The sequence below is a fragment of the Molossus molossus genome, unplaced genomic scaffold (assembly GCF_014108415.1).
Source record: "Molossus molossus isolate mMolMol1 unplaced genomic scaffold, mMolMol1.p scaffold_m16_p_17, whole genome shotgun sequence".
NCBI classification, from domain to species: domain Eukaryota; kingdom Metazoa; phylum Chordata; class Mammalia; order Chiroptera; family Molossidae; genus Molossus; species Molossus molossus.
Genome location: NW_023425352.1, coordinates 56882276 through 56899829, shown reverse-complemented (window position 1 = coordinate 56899829; position 17554 = coordinate 56882276). Strand labels below are relative to the sequence as shown.

General features: G+C 51.0%; 1 protein-coding gene across 2 annotated transcripts in view; it reads right to left on the bottom strand.

Annotated features, from left to right (window-relative positions):
* Positions 1–17554, bottom strand: part of LRMDA (leucine rich melanocyte differentiation associated) — a 1094111-nt gene that overhangs the window by 524157 nt on the left and 552400 nt on the right. The gene's annotated exons all lie outside the window — the stretch shown is intronic.

Genomic DNA, 17554 nt, shown 5'->3' with positions numbered 1-17554 from the left:
GTCTTGACCTGGCTTTCAAGCCAGGCCTCTCGATTTATCCCTATCATCTTCTGAGGACCCGCCAAGACCTGCAAGAAGACTGAGTAACCTGTCTGGTCATTTTATCTTCACTTGAAAAGCCTCCACCTGCTCTCTGCTGTTGTACATCATGCCCACAGTTCAAAATGAAGCTTAAACCTACCTCCTTAGAGGACACTTGTCAGCTTGTCCCAGACTTGGCTGTCCAACCATGGACTCAACTCCCAGGGGGATTCTACTTGAACACTCCTTCCAACCCTGGTCCACAGACTTGGTCTGTCCTCCTGCTGTTCCTGGTGTCTTACTCTTTGCTCCTGGACAAGTCATTAAATTAACCTTTAAACAATGGCTACAGCTCTTTGTACCGCCCATCGTGACAGCTAAGGACCCACCTGTGCTACAGGAAGGCCAAGACCCTGAGCTCGTCTCCTTTCCAAAAGAGGCCTGGGAAGAGCCTCAGAAATGTTTATAATGTGGGCTCGTTAAAATATCAGTGCATAGGCAGCTTTGAAACTAACATTTCCAAAGACAAATCAGGGACAAAGAGTGAGGGGAGAAGACACAGGAAGCCGTGAGAAATCTCAGGACGGCCCTCCCCAGGCAGACGCGCTCAGTAAACACGCGCAGAGCACTTGCGCACGGCAGTCTACTCCCTCTGGCGGCTGGAGGTTTCTGAAGGCTCTCAGGAGGCCTGCTGTTACCAGGAGTCCAGCGGGGCCTTGAAGGGCGCCACCAGGAACGGGGACACTCCTGACTGGCCATCCCAGGGCGCCCTGCGTGGGCAGCCCAGCCAGGCCCAGTGCCGTGGATGAGCCCGCCTGGACTCCCGAATGTCTCCTCCCCTTAAAGTGAGGGACCGGAGCAGAGGGGGGAATAGCTAGCACTAAATATTAGGAAGCCCTACATCCCCGTTTCAAACCTGGATGTGCAAATAAAAGTTGGGGAACACTCTTGGCAAACAAGAAAACATGCAAGAAACGTGGGGTGATTGTCGCTGTTCAATCCTGTTTTCTTTCCCCGACATACTCACCTCAACATGGTCTCTTCTGCTTCCTGTCCCTCCCTGCCCATCAGTCCCCTCAGCAACCCTGCTTCCCCTTCTTGAAAATACCCTTTGCTTCTTTTACATAACAAGTTCTCTATAACATGTGAAGGGAAAACACACACACACGTACCAAGTATCCACCTGCGTGTAAAGCAGACATGACAGGTCAGAGCAGTGGCCGCCCCCTACCCAGGTCCACTCTGGGTCAAATCCCAAAAGCCAAGCTCCGCTGAGCTGGCCACATGGCCGAGCAGCCCTTCGGCTCACTGAGCATCTGCCTGGTGAGGCCTCAAGGGAAGACCCGGGACCAGTGAATGGGCTGGACACTTGTGACGCAGCCTTTCCTTTCCCCCTCTGGGCCTCATACCCCCCAGATTGGAACAGAGGGTGACTCCACCTGTGTGTCTGAAATGCTGGCTTGCAGACCACGAGTGTCAGAATTCCCTGAGACTATTAAAAATGTGGATGCCAGGGTACCCCCCTGCTGGACACACCAGCCTCGGTGGTGGGGGCTGGACAGCTCCAGTCCATCCAGCATCGTTTCTATTTATACCCGAGTGTCCCCAACTCAAACAGGGGCCAGCCCGGTGACACGCTGCATTTCAAGGAATCAAAGTACATCAGCTCTATACGCAGCGTTACTTCATGTTCCGCTGAGAGAGAACAACTGCCGTCGACTGGAAACGGCCCAGTTGTCCCCGCCTGAAAGCGCCCAGGAAGCCCTCTGCTTTGTTAGTCACCTGACGTGAGGACAATAGACCAGAACCAGTGTACGTGCTCGTGGACAACAACTCCAGCCAGCTGCCTCCAGGACAACGACACTTTCAAGAAGCCGTCGATTTTAAGATGAATTCAGGAATTTTAAAATGTAAAAAAATATTCATCTAGGAAATACCGAAATACACCAAGGCAGGTGAGACAGTAGGGCGCGGTGAATGAGGACATCAGAGCACCTGAACGCATCCAAACCTGTATTTGTGTCTCCCACAAGCACCAGGGGGCTGCGTTCAGCCCATGAGTAGGACGGACACACAATTTGCTGTCTACACTGGGTCACCTCGTGGAGTAAAAGGGACACTATTGCTGGATGTGCCAGGGAAACAGGCTTGAACTCTAACTGTCCTAGACCAACCAGGATGGAAATCCCCCCATCCATGAGCCCTGGCACTGTGACCGCAGGAGGTGGATCCTCCTGACACTCGAAGTCTGCAATGTCACGCATCTAGGGAAGCTTCTTTCCAGTCCCTGTCTGTAAACTCCCTGGACGTCTGACAGCTGGATGGCTCATACAGCTCCCCTAACTCCCCGCACCACCCAGCTCTCCCCACAGGCCCCTCCCTTGCCAGGGTCCTGCTTCCTCCTGAGAGAGCGCCGCACCCACACAGATCCCTACGAGTGCTTGACGGAGTCCATCCGTAGTTCTCCACCAGGGGTGGTTTTGCCCCCCAGAGGACATCTGGCAAAGTCGGAGACATTTTTGATGGTTGTGACGGGGGGGAGCTGCTGACATGGGTGGGGGAGGCGGGGTGCTGCTCCGTAGCCTGCAGTCCTCAGGATGGGCCTCAGGACAAAAGTTATGTGACCTAGAGAGTCGTCAGTGCCAGACTGAGAAGCCTACTTTAGAGAAGGACACCGCCTTCTCTGCCGCAGGGCGAGCCTCTGGGCTTCCTCCTCGCTCGCACAACGGGCCCAGCAAGCCCTGGCCGCAGCTGCGGAGGGTCCCCGCAGAACCTGCTGGCCCAACGCGGGGTCTGGGAGGGAGCCTCCTCGGTGACAGAGAGAGCACGTGTCAGTCTCCACGAGAGGAGGGACAGAGCCTTCCCAGTTTCCTGGCACCCACAGACTGCCAGACTGCGTGACTCCTCTCCTCCCCTATCACCAGACAGGAAAGTGACAGCAGACAGCGAGTGAGCTGGAAGCCGCTGCTCTCGGCGGCCCGCGCCTGAACGTCCACCGCGCGCGTCGGAAGGTGTGCACGCTCCTTGGCAAGCAGGACAGTCCACGAGGGACACACCCCACACGGAACGGGAGCCCGCAGCTGCCTGAGCTGGGCAGAGAGGTCCCTCCATCACTCCTGATGGCCCCCCTTTTCCAAGGGGAAGCAGCAGTCAGCCTAGAACACAGCAGGAAGATCTGACCCCCTCCCAGAGCGGAGAACCCTGAACCGAGGGTGAGACCAGGGCGGCATGCGGGAAGCAGGGGTCACTGGGAGTCAGGACCAACGAGACCGAGGCGCATGGGCCTCCAACCCAGGCCAGAAGTGCTGCCCGGAGGAGGCTTCCTCAGCTGCTAGAACAGACTACACACAGGCTGGCGAACAACAGACTTGTCCTGCAGTCCCGGAGACCAGAAGTCGGCAGGGGCTGTGCTCCCAGGAGGGCGCTAGGGAAGGCTCTGTTCCAGGTGTCTGTCCTAGCCCTCCACCCATGTGTGTCTGTCTCTTCATACAGACACCATCATGAGATTAGGAGCTCACCTTTTCTCCAGTATAATCTCATTGTAATTTAACTAATTACATCTACAACACTCCTATGTCCAAGTAAGGTCGCATTGGGATGTACTGAGAATCAGGACACGGTTCGGCCCAATACTTCCCACATGACTAGTTCCACGAGGAGAACCAGAGCTCTTGCTGGTGCCGAGGCGTGAGCACGAGACTCCAGGAGCAGCTATGTGAACCAGCTCTGGGAAGTCCGAAGCATCAGAACTGAGTGCTGCTCAGCCCCAGATTCCTGAAACCACATTTATTTTCAATCTTCAATCCCAAAAGCTAGCTTCTGATTCCCGGTTTGACACAACCACCATGCAGAGAATAGAAACACAGCACACCGCTCAGCTAACGCGCACCTGCTGCCAGCGTCCTTGCCGGAGACACGGGTGGGCCCAGGGGTGAGCGCATGAGGCTGGTGAGAAGGCGACGTTCCTTCTTCTTTCCCCTCTCAGCTCCGAGGATGTACCACAAAGCCAAGATATTACAGAAGGGGACCTTAAGTCCTCATTCAGGACACCATGGCTCCCAATCAAAGCAGAATTTTAAGATTCTAGCTTCCCAATCCTTCACCAAAATTAGGAAAAGGCAGAGCTATATAATGGCTATTGTATTGATAGCAAAAGGAAACAGATTGAAAAGTAAAATAAAACTACCTGCCAAAATCAATAAATAAGGCAAGGCTAACAAATCTGAGTACACTGGGGCTACTCAGTGTAGAGCAATCAGCACCACACCCTTCAGCAGCCATCCCAAATCTCGGTCATGGTTAGAAATCAACCCCATCAACGGAAAAGCTAGCATGTGTTTAAAGAGCGCATCCACTGCAGTTGCTTTTCTCTAAACGCAATGGTTCTCAACCTTCCTGACGCTGTGACCCTTTAATGCAGTTCCTCATGTTGTGGTGACCCCCAACCATAAAATTATTTTTGTGGCTACTTCATAACTGTAATTTTGCTACTGTATGTCTTAGGCAACCCCTGTGAAAGAGTCGTTCGACCCCCAAAGGGGTCACAACCCACAGGTTGAGAACTACTGATAGAGTGTTGTATTCAAATTGTTTATAGTTCTTAAGGAGAGACAAGATGTCAACAGGTGAAAATTAAACAATACAAGATTCAAGGAGTAACTCAAGATAACAAGAGAACTGTCACAATGCAATAGATGATCATATGCCAAATGCACAATATCAAAAGGAAGAGCTACAAGAACTCGGGGGTAGGGATCACTGCAGGCTGGCCAGCCAGGGATGAGCCTTTCAAAGATGTAGAATCTGAGCTTCAACTTGGAAATTAAGAAAGCAAATTCCATATAATCTCTTTAAGAAAACAGAGGAGTGGGTAATAAAAGTTTTAGCAATGTTTCATTTTGCAATTATTCATATAATTTAATGATTAAAGACAAGCAGTAAAATGTGGTTAAGTTTAATATCTCATTCTTAAATACTGACAGAACAATGGGGTGTCATGATTGATAGTCAATAGTATGGGGGCAGCTTCTAAGACACTCCCAATCATACCCTCCTCCTGAAATTCGTGTTCCTGTGGAATCCCCTCCACCCGAGTGTGGGCTGGACCTGATGACTTGCTATTGATAAATAAAATAGTATAGAGTGATAGGGTCTCAGTGCTAAGATAAGTTTAGAAAAGACCTCCTGTCTTGCTGGACTTCTGTCTTCCTCTCACTCGCTCACCTTCTGGAAGGCTGGCTGACATAGTGTGGCCTCCCCTATGAAGGGCCCCGTGTGGCAGTGAACCAAGAGAGGCCTCTGACCCCGAGCCAGCAAGGAAATGAGGCCCCAGTCCAACGTCCTGTGAGGAACTGACTCCTACACAACCATGTGCAAGTGGACCCTTGGAAATGAACCCTCCCCTGTTGGGCGTTGCGATGCTTACAACCCTGTCTGGCATCTTAACTGCAGTCTTGTGAGGGACCCCAAGTTAAGGCACGCCCAGATTCCGATCCACAGAAAGAGTGTGATAAATAATGTTTGTTTGTTTTTAAGCTGCTACATTTTGGGGTGATTTGTTATACAGCAACAGAAAACTAATATAAATGGCATGGTTGTGATGCGTCTATTTCTCTAATCTGCCAACCAAAACGCTCTCCATCCGTGTGGTAAATGGATATCAGGTTAACTAACTCAGATAGGAGATAAAGGAAAACAATAAATACTTATATGTAAGAATGGGTTGAACAGCAGATTTTAGGTGCCAGGCACTTCACATTTGCATGTGTGCCTCTGAAGAGACACAAACCAAACACCAGGAGGTCCGGGCCAAGCCTTCGCTGGTCGCTCTGGAGACCCTGGGTCTGGGGGTCTGGCCCCTCTAAGTCAGATCTCCTATCACTACGAACTTAGAACGTGCCGCGCCCCAGAGCTCTGAGCTCGGAGTCTGGACCCCACCATGCGGCTTCCTTCTAGGCTCTTCCCGGGCCTGTCCCCTAAAGGTCTAGGAATAAGCCCATGCTGATGAATGAAGCAGCTCAATGATGAGCTCCACTCCCGAGGCCAGGTGGCAACACTGTGGCGTTTCTGAGCTCTGGTGTCCAGGCCTGCTGAAGGTGTACACCGCACCCGGAGGTGACAGGGCCAGCCAGCACTCTGCAGGGGTCGTGTCCTTTCGAGCATGTGCAAACACACGTGGTCTTAGCCCGGAGCTCCTAGGAGCAGACTTTGAGATGAGGATGTGAGAGCAAGTCACGTACTCGGAATAGGGTTACGCAAAGGACCAGAAAGTGAGACAGAAAGGAAAAGAGGTTGGTAAAGGAAGCACATGAGGTTGGTCACTGCCGAGAGCAGCTGGGCTTTCCCACCCTTCAGGGCTCAGCACACCTTTATGTAAGTGGTCCACAGGGCATGGGGTCTCAGTCACAACCACTCAACCCTGTGAAAGTCGCCTCAGGTGATATGTAAGGGAACGGCGCAAATGCTTCCCAACAAAACTTGATTGACAAGCACAATCCCAGGCCAGACTGGCTGCCCCTGCTCTGGAGGAGTATGGGACGCGACGTGGACCACTTCAGCATATCTCACGTGAGGGGCAAGGCAGCTGGGACATTCACCTCACTCCCCCCATTCGTCACGGTTTGAGATCTGAGCAGGTTCCAGTAGCCCAGGAGAGAGACGCAGGTCAGAAGCCATGAGGATGGTGGGCAGAGCAATGGCAAGTGCCGGGGGAGTGGGCAGAGTACCCAGCTACACAGAGCATCCTCCGGCCAAATCCGTCCTGAAAGAGGGAAGAGAGTGGTCCCGGCAAGGAGGGGAGGAGCAAGCGCAGCCTCCCGTGATGGGCAGTGTGATTTGTCAATGCCACCTTCTCTCCTCCTACCCGCCCCCCGACTTGCAAGGCGCTGTCATGTGAGGAATGCATCAGGTAGCTCTTTCCAGCAGCAGTTTACCTGTGGCCACTCGGTCCTAACCGCAGACCAGGCACAACAAAGGCCTCACCCCCTCAAGGATGCCCAGAGATTCCGTCACCCTCCGAGACTGCTTTCCCCTGTGTGGAGTCCCATTGGTTTGTTTGCCTTTGTTCCAAAACTGAAATTAAAATGTCACTTTGCTGGATGGGAAGAAGAGGGGGAAACTCAACAGAAGAGATTGTGCCACTACTGAGTCTATGATCTCCAGCTGCTTCATCTTCATGGGAGGGGAGAAAACCTACCCCCCCCCCCCCAGTTAAAGTCAAAGCAAAAAATAATAAATAAATGAAATCATCTTATGATGTAATTGGGACGAGGCCTCAGGCTGTAGCACTAAAGACGGGATTAAGGGCAGAACCACCTGGGAAGCCATTCTCCTGGGTCCCATTACCACCCCCTCTCCTTTTTATAGCCACCAGATTAAAATGCGAGCCTAGCAATCTTTGATCTTTCACTTGCTGACACAAATCCTTTCAAGCTTCCAACATTTTCTGCTGAGGTAATTAGTACTAATTAAAAGGTTTCCAACAGTCTTTGCTCCTTTTTTTTATTTTTTTCTCCCATGTGTCTCCCCCTGCTCCTCCCTCCCCAAAAGAAATTGCTTTTACAAGTGCCTTCCATCTCTGAACCATGGGCATCCCTCACTTTCTGCTTTATCTGACTGGGCCAGATCAAGTAGATTAGTGACTCCATTATTCCGAACACAAAGCCAGACAACAGGTTTTCCTATTGCTCCCGACCTGGCGAGCACTCGGGAGCACGCGTCTGGCCTTGGATGGACACAGTCCAATTATGCGGGAAAGACGGCGCCGCTGTGTTCTTCTGCCCACGGAAGGACACCATGTAGTGACCAAGTGTTTCACTCCAGTGTGTCACACACACCACACAGCTGCACACGCAAACGCACATACACACACGTGCTGCTTCACCGCTCCAACTCCTGGCTTGCTTTGTTCCATACTCTCTTTCTAGAAGGGGTATGAGCCAGAGGAAATCACGTGGGCTATTTAAGGGATAAAGCCAGAAAATTAAAGAAAGGATCATCTTATACAAGTTTTAAAAAGCCTTGGAGGGAAACCACGCGCACACACGGCCAGCGTCTTCCGTGGCTCTGCCGTGGCAGTGGGCCTGGAAGGTTTCCTACGGTGTCTGAGGGTGAGCCCCCCGCGACAGGAGCTTCACGATAAACCGAGGCCCCAGCACAGCCACTTCTCAGGACAGATGCCGCAGCTGCAGGCAGGCAGAGACTCTAGGTGGCAAGACAATTCCATCAAGGAGAGAACCTGGCACAGACCAAGGGCCGCAGCACCTGGGACCCTGCCCGTGCCTGACCTTCTGCTTGGCAAAGGCTACGTGGAAAGGGTAGATGGTATTAAAATCTCACTTAATTCCACAGTATTACTTTCTTACAGAAACTCGCGGGGTGAATCTCAGGATGCTTTCTGAGCACTTGACGACCTGCACGCTGCTCTCACCCGCACAGGTGTGAGACCAGCTCCACTTGTCACAGGAAGGAACTCGGGGCCCCGGAGCAGCCTGTTTGCTCACAGTCCCACGTTAGTGCGAGGCCATTACTCCCCGGCTCTTCAGACCACCCCGGGGTGAGGGAAATGCCTGGTCACATTCTCCCGCACCCCTCCTGCTGGCATTCAGCTTTCAGAAGGCCGAGAGCGACCGTCCACCTGCTCTGTGGGTCCTACTACACGGTGGCTGCAGCAGGCAGGCCCGTGCCCCACGCAGCAGCTGCGCCCTTTGTGTTAAATGGGCAGAAGTCCTCCTTCAGAACCTGGGGCCTAGACATCCGTCACGTCAGAGCTCAGAGGGGCTTTGATGAGGCTCTCCTGATTGGTGTGGGTGTCACTAAAATATATATCCACTTCCTACCTCGTCCTCCTAAAAAAGCGAACACTGAAAAGTAATGGATTTAATGATCTAGAAAATCGGGACGCTAGAAACTCCAGGGGAGATGATATTAAGTTAGACCAGTACAAACAAGCCAAACCAGATTTATCCTCTTGTGGTTACAGATTTTATCTACTAAACCAGGTTTTCAGGGCTAGTGTCTGTTTTCAATGAATAGAATTTTTGAATGTCAAGTCCCAGGATGCCTTGTGGAGGATCATTGACCCTCAGGATCTCAGTTCAGCTGGGCTGGCCGTGCCCAGGGCGCTGTGAGGGCCAGGGACACGCCACTCCCCGTGGAGGGCCACCTGTGACAACCAGCCACCGGACGGATTCCGAGGTGGGCAGAGGCGGAGATCCAGGTTCAGAGAGAAAAGTAAGTCTGTGCTCGGTTTCCTTCCTGAGGAAGCAAAGCAACATGAGCGGAAAAAAAGGTGGAAGAGTAATGAAACTGCAGAGAATGTTCTGGAATGGAGGTCGCCTATGCACATAAACTGGATTAAGAGACCCCAAACATCACTGTGGACTTGGCACATCGGGAAGTCCCTCAGGGTCCTGCCCTGAAGCAAAGATGACATGAGCCCATTTTAAGTTTTCCTCCTTCGTAGGAAGTGACTCGAGCCGCCTGCTTCCGACCCAGAGGCGGGCTCCTCGGGCTGTTGGCCGCCTCCCCAGACCTCCCTGCCGCTAGGCTGGGACAGGCTCCCAGGAGGCCTCGCTGCCACCTGCTGATCCGGTAACTGCTAGGACATAACTACAAAGGAGAGAAGGCGGGTGGGGGTGTGGAGGGAAGGAAATCACTTTTAAAAATTATGAAAAATACCTTGACAGCATCTCTTTGAGGCTCACAGGTAACTCTCAGAAAAGATTTCCGCCAAAGGGTGGGTTCGGACAGGGGTGATGAAATGGGGCAGGGTGCAGCAAGGGGCACCCAGGCGTCTGTCAGAACTATGACTGGGCGGCTGGAGTCAGAGGAATGTTTACCCACCTTCCAGGGGCGGTGCGGAGGAGGAAGCCGGACAGCGCCAGTGGGCCAAAATGACCAGAGACACACACACAAGCTGCTCCGGCCGCAGACCACCAAGAGCTCCCCTCAAGGCTCTAAATATCTGGGCGTGCACTGTTTCTAGGGAATCCAGATCGTCCCCAACTCTGTTAGATGCCCCCAGACGGGGCGCTAGGAGCCCTGGCCCCAGCGTCAGAGGGGGCACAGCAGCCCATGCCCACACAGCAGAGGGATGCAGGCCGGGAGCTCCCAGCCAACCCATCGCCATGCTTTCGGGCCCCTCACATCTGGATCTAACACCTCACACCTTTCCTGCACCAGCCCCTGTTCAACCGCCTCGCCGAACAGCTACTTTCCTCGTGTCACTCCGAAAGGAGCAGGGAGCACTTCTAATGCACGGTTGCTTTTCTGTTTGCTTATGGTTTGTTCGATGGAGATACATGTGAGTTTCATGGGGAAACACAGAACTGGGCATCAGGAGCGGGGTGCAGCAAAGAGGCGGGGCCATGGGAGTGCCCTGTGTGGCCAGGAGGGGTGTTTCATCACTGATGCTGTTTGGAAATGTCAGCTCATTGTGGCAATGACTCACACCTGGACAACCTGTCTCTACCCCCAGGTACAGCACTGCATAGACGACCCAGGTTCTAGGACTACTTCTGCTTCCTACAGTCTGTGTGATCCAGGACAAAGCACTGGCCATGTCTGGGTTGCAGGTTCTTCATCTTCAGAACCAAGAGAGTTGACTGAACAATTACTAAATTCCTTCCACTTAAAAGTTTCTAAAAATATGCCCTGCCAGTTGGCTCAGTGGATTGAATGTCGCCCCATGGACTGAGAGGTCCCGGTTCGATTTCCTGGTCAGGGCTCCTGCCCCAGTTGCAGACTCGATCCCCAGTGTGGGGTGCACAGGAGGCAGCCAATCGATATAACTCTCTTATACCCATGTTTCTATCTCTCTCTCCCTTCCTCTCTCTCTAAAAGATCAATAAAAATATAAATTAAGTCTCTAAAAATCTGTATTTCCCCCCCAAATATTTCAACTTGAAAATTCAGTAGTAGAAGGTAATTTACATGACTGCGTGCAGAAAACGGGGAGGGCTCGCCCACAGTCTCCCAGAGGGGCCCTTGCTGGGGAGCTCGGCTCCAAGGCGGGAGCACACCGCCCCGTGCCCGCCGCGCACAGCTGTGGTGTGAGAGCCACGGAGAGCTCGGTGCCCGCGGGCCTGACCAGTCCTCCAGGCCTTGCCACCTGTTTATGTAACTCTCCCAGACAGGAGGCAGCCTCGGATTTGAAGGCAGAAAGTGTTTTGCTTTGTGTCTTTCCAAAGATGATTTAATGTGTTTCAAGGTCAACTGGAGAAAGGGTGCAACAGGCAAAAGAGGGGAAAGTGTTTAAACTGCTGCAGCTTTAAAAGCTTAGCCAGTAAAGCCCCTCCAGCCCTCAGTCAACAGGAGTCACAACAGCGAGTTCCAGACAGCTGATTCAGTCTCCAGGCGGATGGCCACTCACAGGCTTGCTCCTTTCTCTCCTTCCGCCCACGGCCACACTGGATCCATTCCCCACTCCTAAAGACCCGTTTGGACAGAGTCTATTGTGCAGGACATTAGCCACCCCGAGCAAACACTCTTTGGCAACAGAAGTTTTCCTGGGGATTCTTCTCCCCCAGCCTCCCTCCCTGCTTCAAATCCTGGAGGCCACACCACAGAACCTATAAGCAGAGAATTTCTAATGCCTGCCACTTGCTTAAAATTGATTTTCAGATGAGAGCTCCGGAGAGCCAAGTATCCCCACAGCCCGGAACACTCATCATCTCTGACGATGAAGTCATTTGCTGCCATAAGCAGAACAAGGGTTAATGACCCAAAATCGAATAAATTACTGGATTCAGATCTATTATTACCATTGGTTTTAAAAATAATCTGGAGAGAGTGAGTGGGGACCCAGAGCATCACAAAGACCCCCCCCCCTTCGCTCCCAACAATCAATCCTTCCAGAGCCGATCTCAGGCTCACACACCAACTAACATTCTCATACCAGTGCACAAGGGGCTGTGCAAAGTGATTCCATAGTAAATTAGTCTGTAAATTGCCTTACTCGTGACACCGGGAGATGTCCTCTATGTTTGGGATGTGGGGAGGAGGGAGAATTTCCTCCCTAAATGCCACTCCGTGGGCTCACCCTGGACAAGGTGGTGGGGACACCGGGCCAGTCTTTTAGCACCACAGTAAATCTTCAAACAATTTCTCTAAACAAAGGGCAGCGCAGGGAGAGGGAGACACACGGGAAGCAGATGAATAAGCAAGATCAATTATGGTGGGGGTGACCCCACAGCCCTACTCCATGACACAGATCTCAAAGCGAATTGTGCCCGAGCGGAGTTGACACGCCCGGACTGAACACAGCGCTCTCCTGAAGGAGGTCTGCACCCCTCCCTTCAGGGGCGAAGGGGCAGGGGAGGGAAGGACAGAATGAGAAAGGAGGGGGGGGTGGGCAGAGAGAGGCCAAGGCAAGGAAGACAAGGAGGCTAGTGAATAAAAAACCACGCATAATAGCCTGGGGTTTATTTTACAGAGAATAAAATGGCTCAATTTGAGCACTTTAGAATGTCGAAATTGGCCAGCATGAGATTCACGGGTACCTCCAAGAGGGTTGTTCCATCAGCGCAGGAGACTGTAGGCCCAGGGGGCAGAGAAAGAAAATAAACACACACGCACACATACACACAGTGCCACCTCTATCCACAAACTTGAGAGGGACCAGGGAGAAGCACAGAGGTGATCTGGCAGGAAACAACGCTTAGCAAGGCATTCAAATGCCCTTAACGCTTTCAAATTGCTTCTCGAATGTGTGGGGCTCATCGTACTTTGCCCTCTTGCTTTGTGCTCTGAAAATGCCACATCTTTTTGAAAAGAAGCCTAGTTTATTATTTAGTAGGAACAGCAATTTTTTTTAAGGGCTGCTAATAATTCTGATCCCTCTTTCAAAAACAATCCACCCCTCACTAAGAAAAAGTCAGAGCGACTGACTAATGGGACTAATTCAAAGTACCTCAATTAAAATTCAGGTTTTGGCCTTTCTCGCAGTCTATTTAAAGATTTTTTCCCCTAGATTGGTTGTAGACAGATGATTATTAAATATTTATGTGTCTGTGAAAGGGTCTCTTGGAGCTTGGCTCGGTCGGGCTAAGCTTTTCATTGCTGTTGTTTCTCCTCTTGGAGGCCAGAGAATGGTTTCTGGATTCCGTTTCTTAACCACCTGGTTTCCAAAAGCCCCCGTCCCAGCCAGCTGGTCACAGCCATCGGGACAGGGCCGAGCAGCTCTTTCCCTGCAGGGGAAGACGGATCAGGAGGCGTCTCTCGGCTGCGTCAGTTCAGACTCCCCCTGACCTCAATGACACCCACTCCTCTGGGGCGCCTTCACTGCCCCCAGCCTGAAGGGAACTTGGGGCCACCTGGTCTCCCATGGTCCTGACTGATACTGCCTTGTATCACCGTGTTAACTTTCCAAGAAGAGCAAGTTCTTGCTCCTTAAATGGCTTACAGACCGCCAGGCGGCAGCCTCAACCCCTGCATTGGAGGGGTTCTCACCACAGCCCAGAACCATCCCTAAAGAGAACCCAGCAAACTTATTTTAACGCTGAGCTTCCTTTGGGGATCAGAGAGAGTCTGAGCAAAGGCTACTCTGCCCGAAGACTGGGAACAAGAACACGGGTGGGTGGTAGAGGACAGCGGTACCTTCTTCGTGTTTCAGCAACAAAGGGTTAGCGACGTGATTTTCGGTGGACAGTGCTGAGTAAAGCAAGGGGATCAGCAGGTGAAAAGTCTTGGCCACTGCCATGCTCTGGGATATCACGTAGCTTTAACAAGTATTGAGAGACATGCATAATGTATTACAAAAAGTAATATTTATTTAATAGTCTTATGTTTAGAAAAAAATAAGAGAGAGAGAACCGGAATACTACATTTGTGGAGGAGGATGGATCTGCCTTGTTTGGTATCTAGCAATCAGGATTTACTGCTTTCCTAGCAGGAAAGACACCAATAAAGCAAATATTTGTAAAGAAGAAACCATAACATTTCTGCCCTCAAAGCTGACTTTGGGCCAGAGGTTTCTAAATTCCTACAGCATCCACAACAAAATCACCTGAGATGGGGTTTAAAAGCACAGAGGCTGGGACCAGACTTGGAACTTCTGACTCAACACACCTGGCATGTGGATACCATCTGTGTGTCTGTCTCTGAGTTTCCCTGGGACTTTCTGAGAACATGCAAAGCTGGGTCACCAGTAGACCAGAAGCTCCACAAAACACATATCCAGTCATCTGCCTTCCTTTGTCACGATTAAAGACTAAGAGCAGATGTGGGCGGAATGGTGATTAACAACTTGGTCAATCAGTCTGCCCTTGCCGTGAATGTGAGGGGAAGCCACCTGCTGTTTTCAAGAATACACTCTACCTCCATTACAGGAATATGTGAAAACTAAGCTAGAACTATAACTTAATATCCAAACATATTTTTTTAAAGTTGGGTCATTTTTCATTGTGTTATTTGAACATCTACTCAAAGACCTATATTTAAAGAGAAGCACCTTTAAACAATGATCACTGGAGCTAGACACTCAACTAGTCACTCATGGTGTTACCTTATAAATTACCGGTTCTTAGCAGAGATAGGAGTTATAGTCAGTCTTCACTCATTCATTTTCCATTAATTTACGCATTCATAAATTTATTCACTCAGTCTTTTATTCACCCATTCAGATACTCATCCAACAAATGTTTTCAGCCATCAGAGACCCATCAAACCTCCCTGGACTACAGAACTCTAGCTTTATGCCCCGCCTCCCAATCTTCACTTGATACCTAGCACCGCCTCCTGGCACCAAGAGCCAGTCCCACAGATGGCTCAGGGCAGGCAGGTGTAGCCACTTCTCAGCTTCATGAACATGCTGCTTCACCTTGTTGGGGAGGAATGTCCTCCAGGAATTCCAGCGTTGGACAGCTTCTTCCTCCCCTACCAGACACTGCGAGCTCAGAGATGGAGCTCAGAGATGGAGCTCAGAGATGGCAAACGCATGTCGACAGCCCTTTCTCCTTCACCTCACTTCAACTTGATCACCTTCTTCATGAAGCCTCCCCTGACCACCCGTTCAATTATCAACCTGCTGTGCCACCTCCACCAGAACACCCCACTGTACCACCTGTTCTCTCCTTTCTCCCACAGTATGCAGCACCTTCAACATACCGCACGATTTACTTACAGATTTTGTTGACTATTTAATGTACATTATAAGGCCTATAAGAATGTTAGTTTTGCCACAGATGTACTATAAGCACTTAGAATAGTGCCTAACACACTCTGGGCATTCAAGTTGAGGAAGAAAATAAGGGAGGGAGAGAGGGGAGAGAGGGGAGAGAGGGGAGAGAGGGGAGAGAGGGGAGAGGCGGGGAGGCGGGGAGGCGGGGAGGCGGGGAGGCAGGAAGGAACCACAAGCCAGACTTGACTTGAGTCGGTCATAAAGGTTAATCTGCTGCTGGCAGCCCTGACTCAAGAGAAAGGGTTTGGGGGTTATCAGCTTCCTCAGATTTTCTACCTACCAATCCCCTCCAACTGTGGGGTGCTTGGAAGTGACTGTCATATAACTGCCCATCTATCCTCACAGCAGGGGTGGCACCTCTGTTCTGGCTGCTCTCTAAATTCTGGTCATTGGTTTCTTCCCTAGATACCAGCAATACGCAGAGTTCAGAGCTGTTTGCACATAAATAACCCCACTCCTACCCGAAGCTCAAGGATCCCTCATTTATAAAGACTAGTAATTTCAGTTTGTTTCCTGTTCTGGGATGGCACAAGGGGGGCCCTTGCAGATCCTCTTCTGGTGAAAAACCCAGTCTGTCTTCCCACTTGGGGTCCTTCAACCCTGAATTGTGGGCCCTCTCCAGGCCCATGCCCTGCAGAGCCTTCTCAGTCCATCCTTTGTGTTCTGACACCACTCAACGACTCCCTGTAAGCCTGAAACGTTCCAGAAATCTAAGAACAACTCTGTTTATAGGAGCACAGTCTTACCTTAGAGTCAGGGACTTCACCTGTCCCCTGCTCTGCCATGCTCCTGGCCTGTCCCAATCTTGCACACACAGCTGAGTGTTCTTTGAAAATTAGCTGCTGTGTTTATTTAACTAAAGCTACCCCAGGTGACTGGGGCAATTATAAGGTGAAGAGCTACCAACTGGGTGCTAGGCTCTTTATAAATATTATTTATAATACCAATAATAACCCTGCAAATGGAACATTAACTCCATTTTCTGGAAGCAAAAGTTAGGCTTGGAGAAAAGAATACAACCAACTACCCCATCACATTGCTGAAAGGTGCTGGGACTGGGATTGGAAGCCCACGGGATGGATTCTGAGGCACGGGCCTTCCTGCCCACCGTACGCTCTGTTATGGACTGAATGTCTGTACCCCCATAATCCATAAGTGGAAACCCTAGCCCTCATCATGAGGCCATTTGGAGATGCAACTTTTGGGAGGTAATTAGGGTTAGATGAGGTCATGGGAGTGGGGCCCTCGTGATGGGATTAATTCTCTTATGAGAAGAAGAAGAGAAAGCAGAGCTCTTGCTGGGGAGAAGGTGACCATTAGCAAGTCAGAAAGAGCGCTCCCCAGGAATTGGATCGGCCAGCATCTTGGTCTTTGACTTCCACCCCCCAGAACTGTAGGAAAATAAAGGATTGTTGTTAAGCGCCCTGTCTGAGCGGGTGTCAGGGCAGGGGGAGGCAGGGACTCTCTGAATGCGTAGTGCGACTACTGCGATAGGCAGGCCTGTGCGGCCGGGGTGGGGGCTGCCACGAGGTTTGCAAACAAGCCTGGCCCGTCTGGCACGCGTGCTGAAGTCCGAGCTTTGGCTTGAGGTGGGTGGGTGCCAGGAGGTCTATTCTCGGTGCCTTTCGTTCATGAGCAGCCACAGGTGTGTGTCAAGGACCCTCCCTTACATTTTTTAATGGTCACAAAAATGTTTGAGGTATAAAAGATGGCTCCAAAATGGGAACTAAAAATCATAGAACTTAGACTAATAAATGATGAAATAAATTTCAACAGAAGGAAGCATTGTGTTCATTGGTCAGTCAAATGTAAATCGATTCAGGCTCTACAGTTAAATACAAATACAACAAAGTTTAAATCAGAAGAAATTGAATTTGCTTTTAAGTGTCAAAACTGTAAAATTGAGTTTTAGAATCCTTTTAAATATTTCACACTGAAAAGTCATAAATCACATGTAATGCGAGATGGGGTCATTTTCATATGTTTGGTATGTTGTCTGAGGAGTCCTCCAAAATAAAATTTCTCACGATGTTCAAAGGTCTTAAAATGGCCCCACGCACTGGCAGGAAGTCCCGGCTGGGAGGGCACGTGTGAGGGGCAGTGTCTTCATTTTGGCTTGTTTCTGTTCATTTTGTTTCGTGAGGGTACCCCAGCACAGCTGCGCCAGGTTCCCGACAGGGGACCATAGGAGGGACACCCGGATCATGGGAAAGGACTGAGGCCCTGGTACCCCTGCGGCAGGCAGGTGGGGAGGCAGGAGGTGCGGGCTCCAGCCGTGGCTGCACTCCGGGCCGCGCCCGGCACTGCGCACGATGTGCTCCGTGAATCAGCAGGAGGGACTTGGAGTCAGTGTCC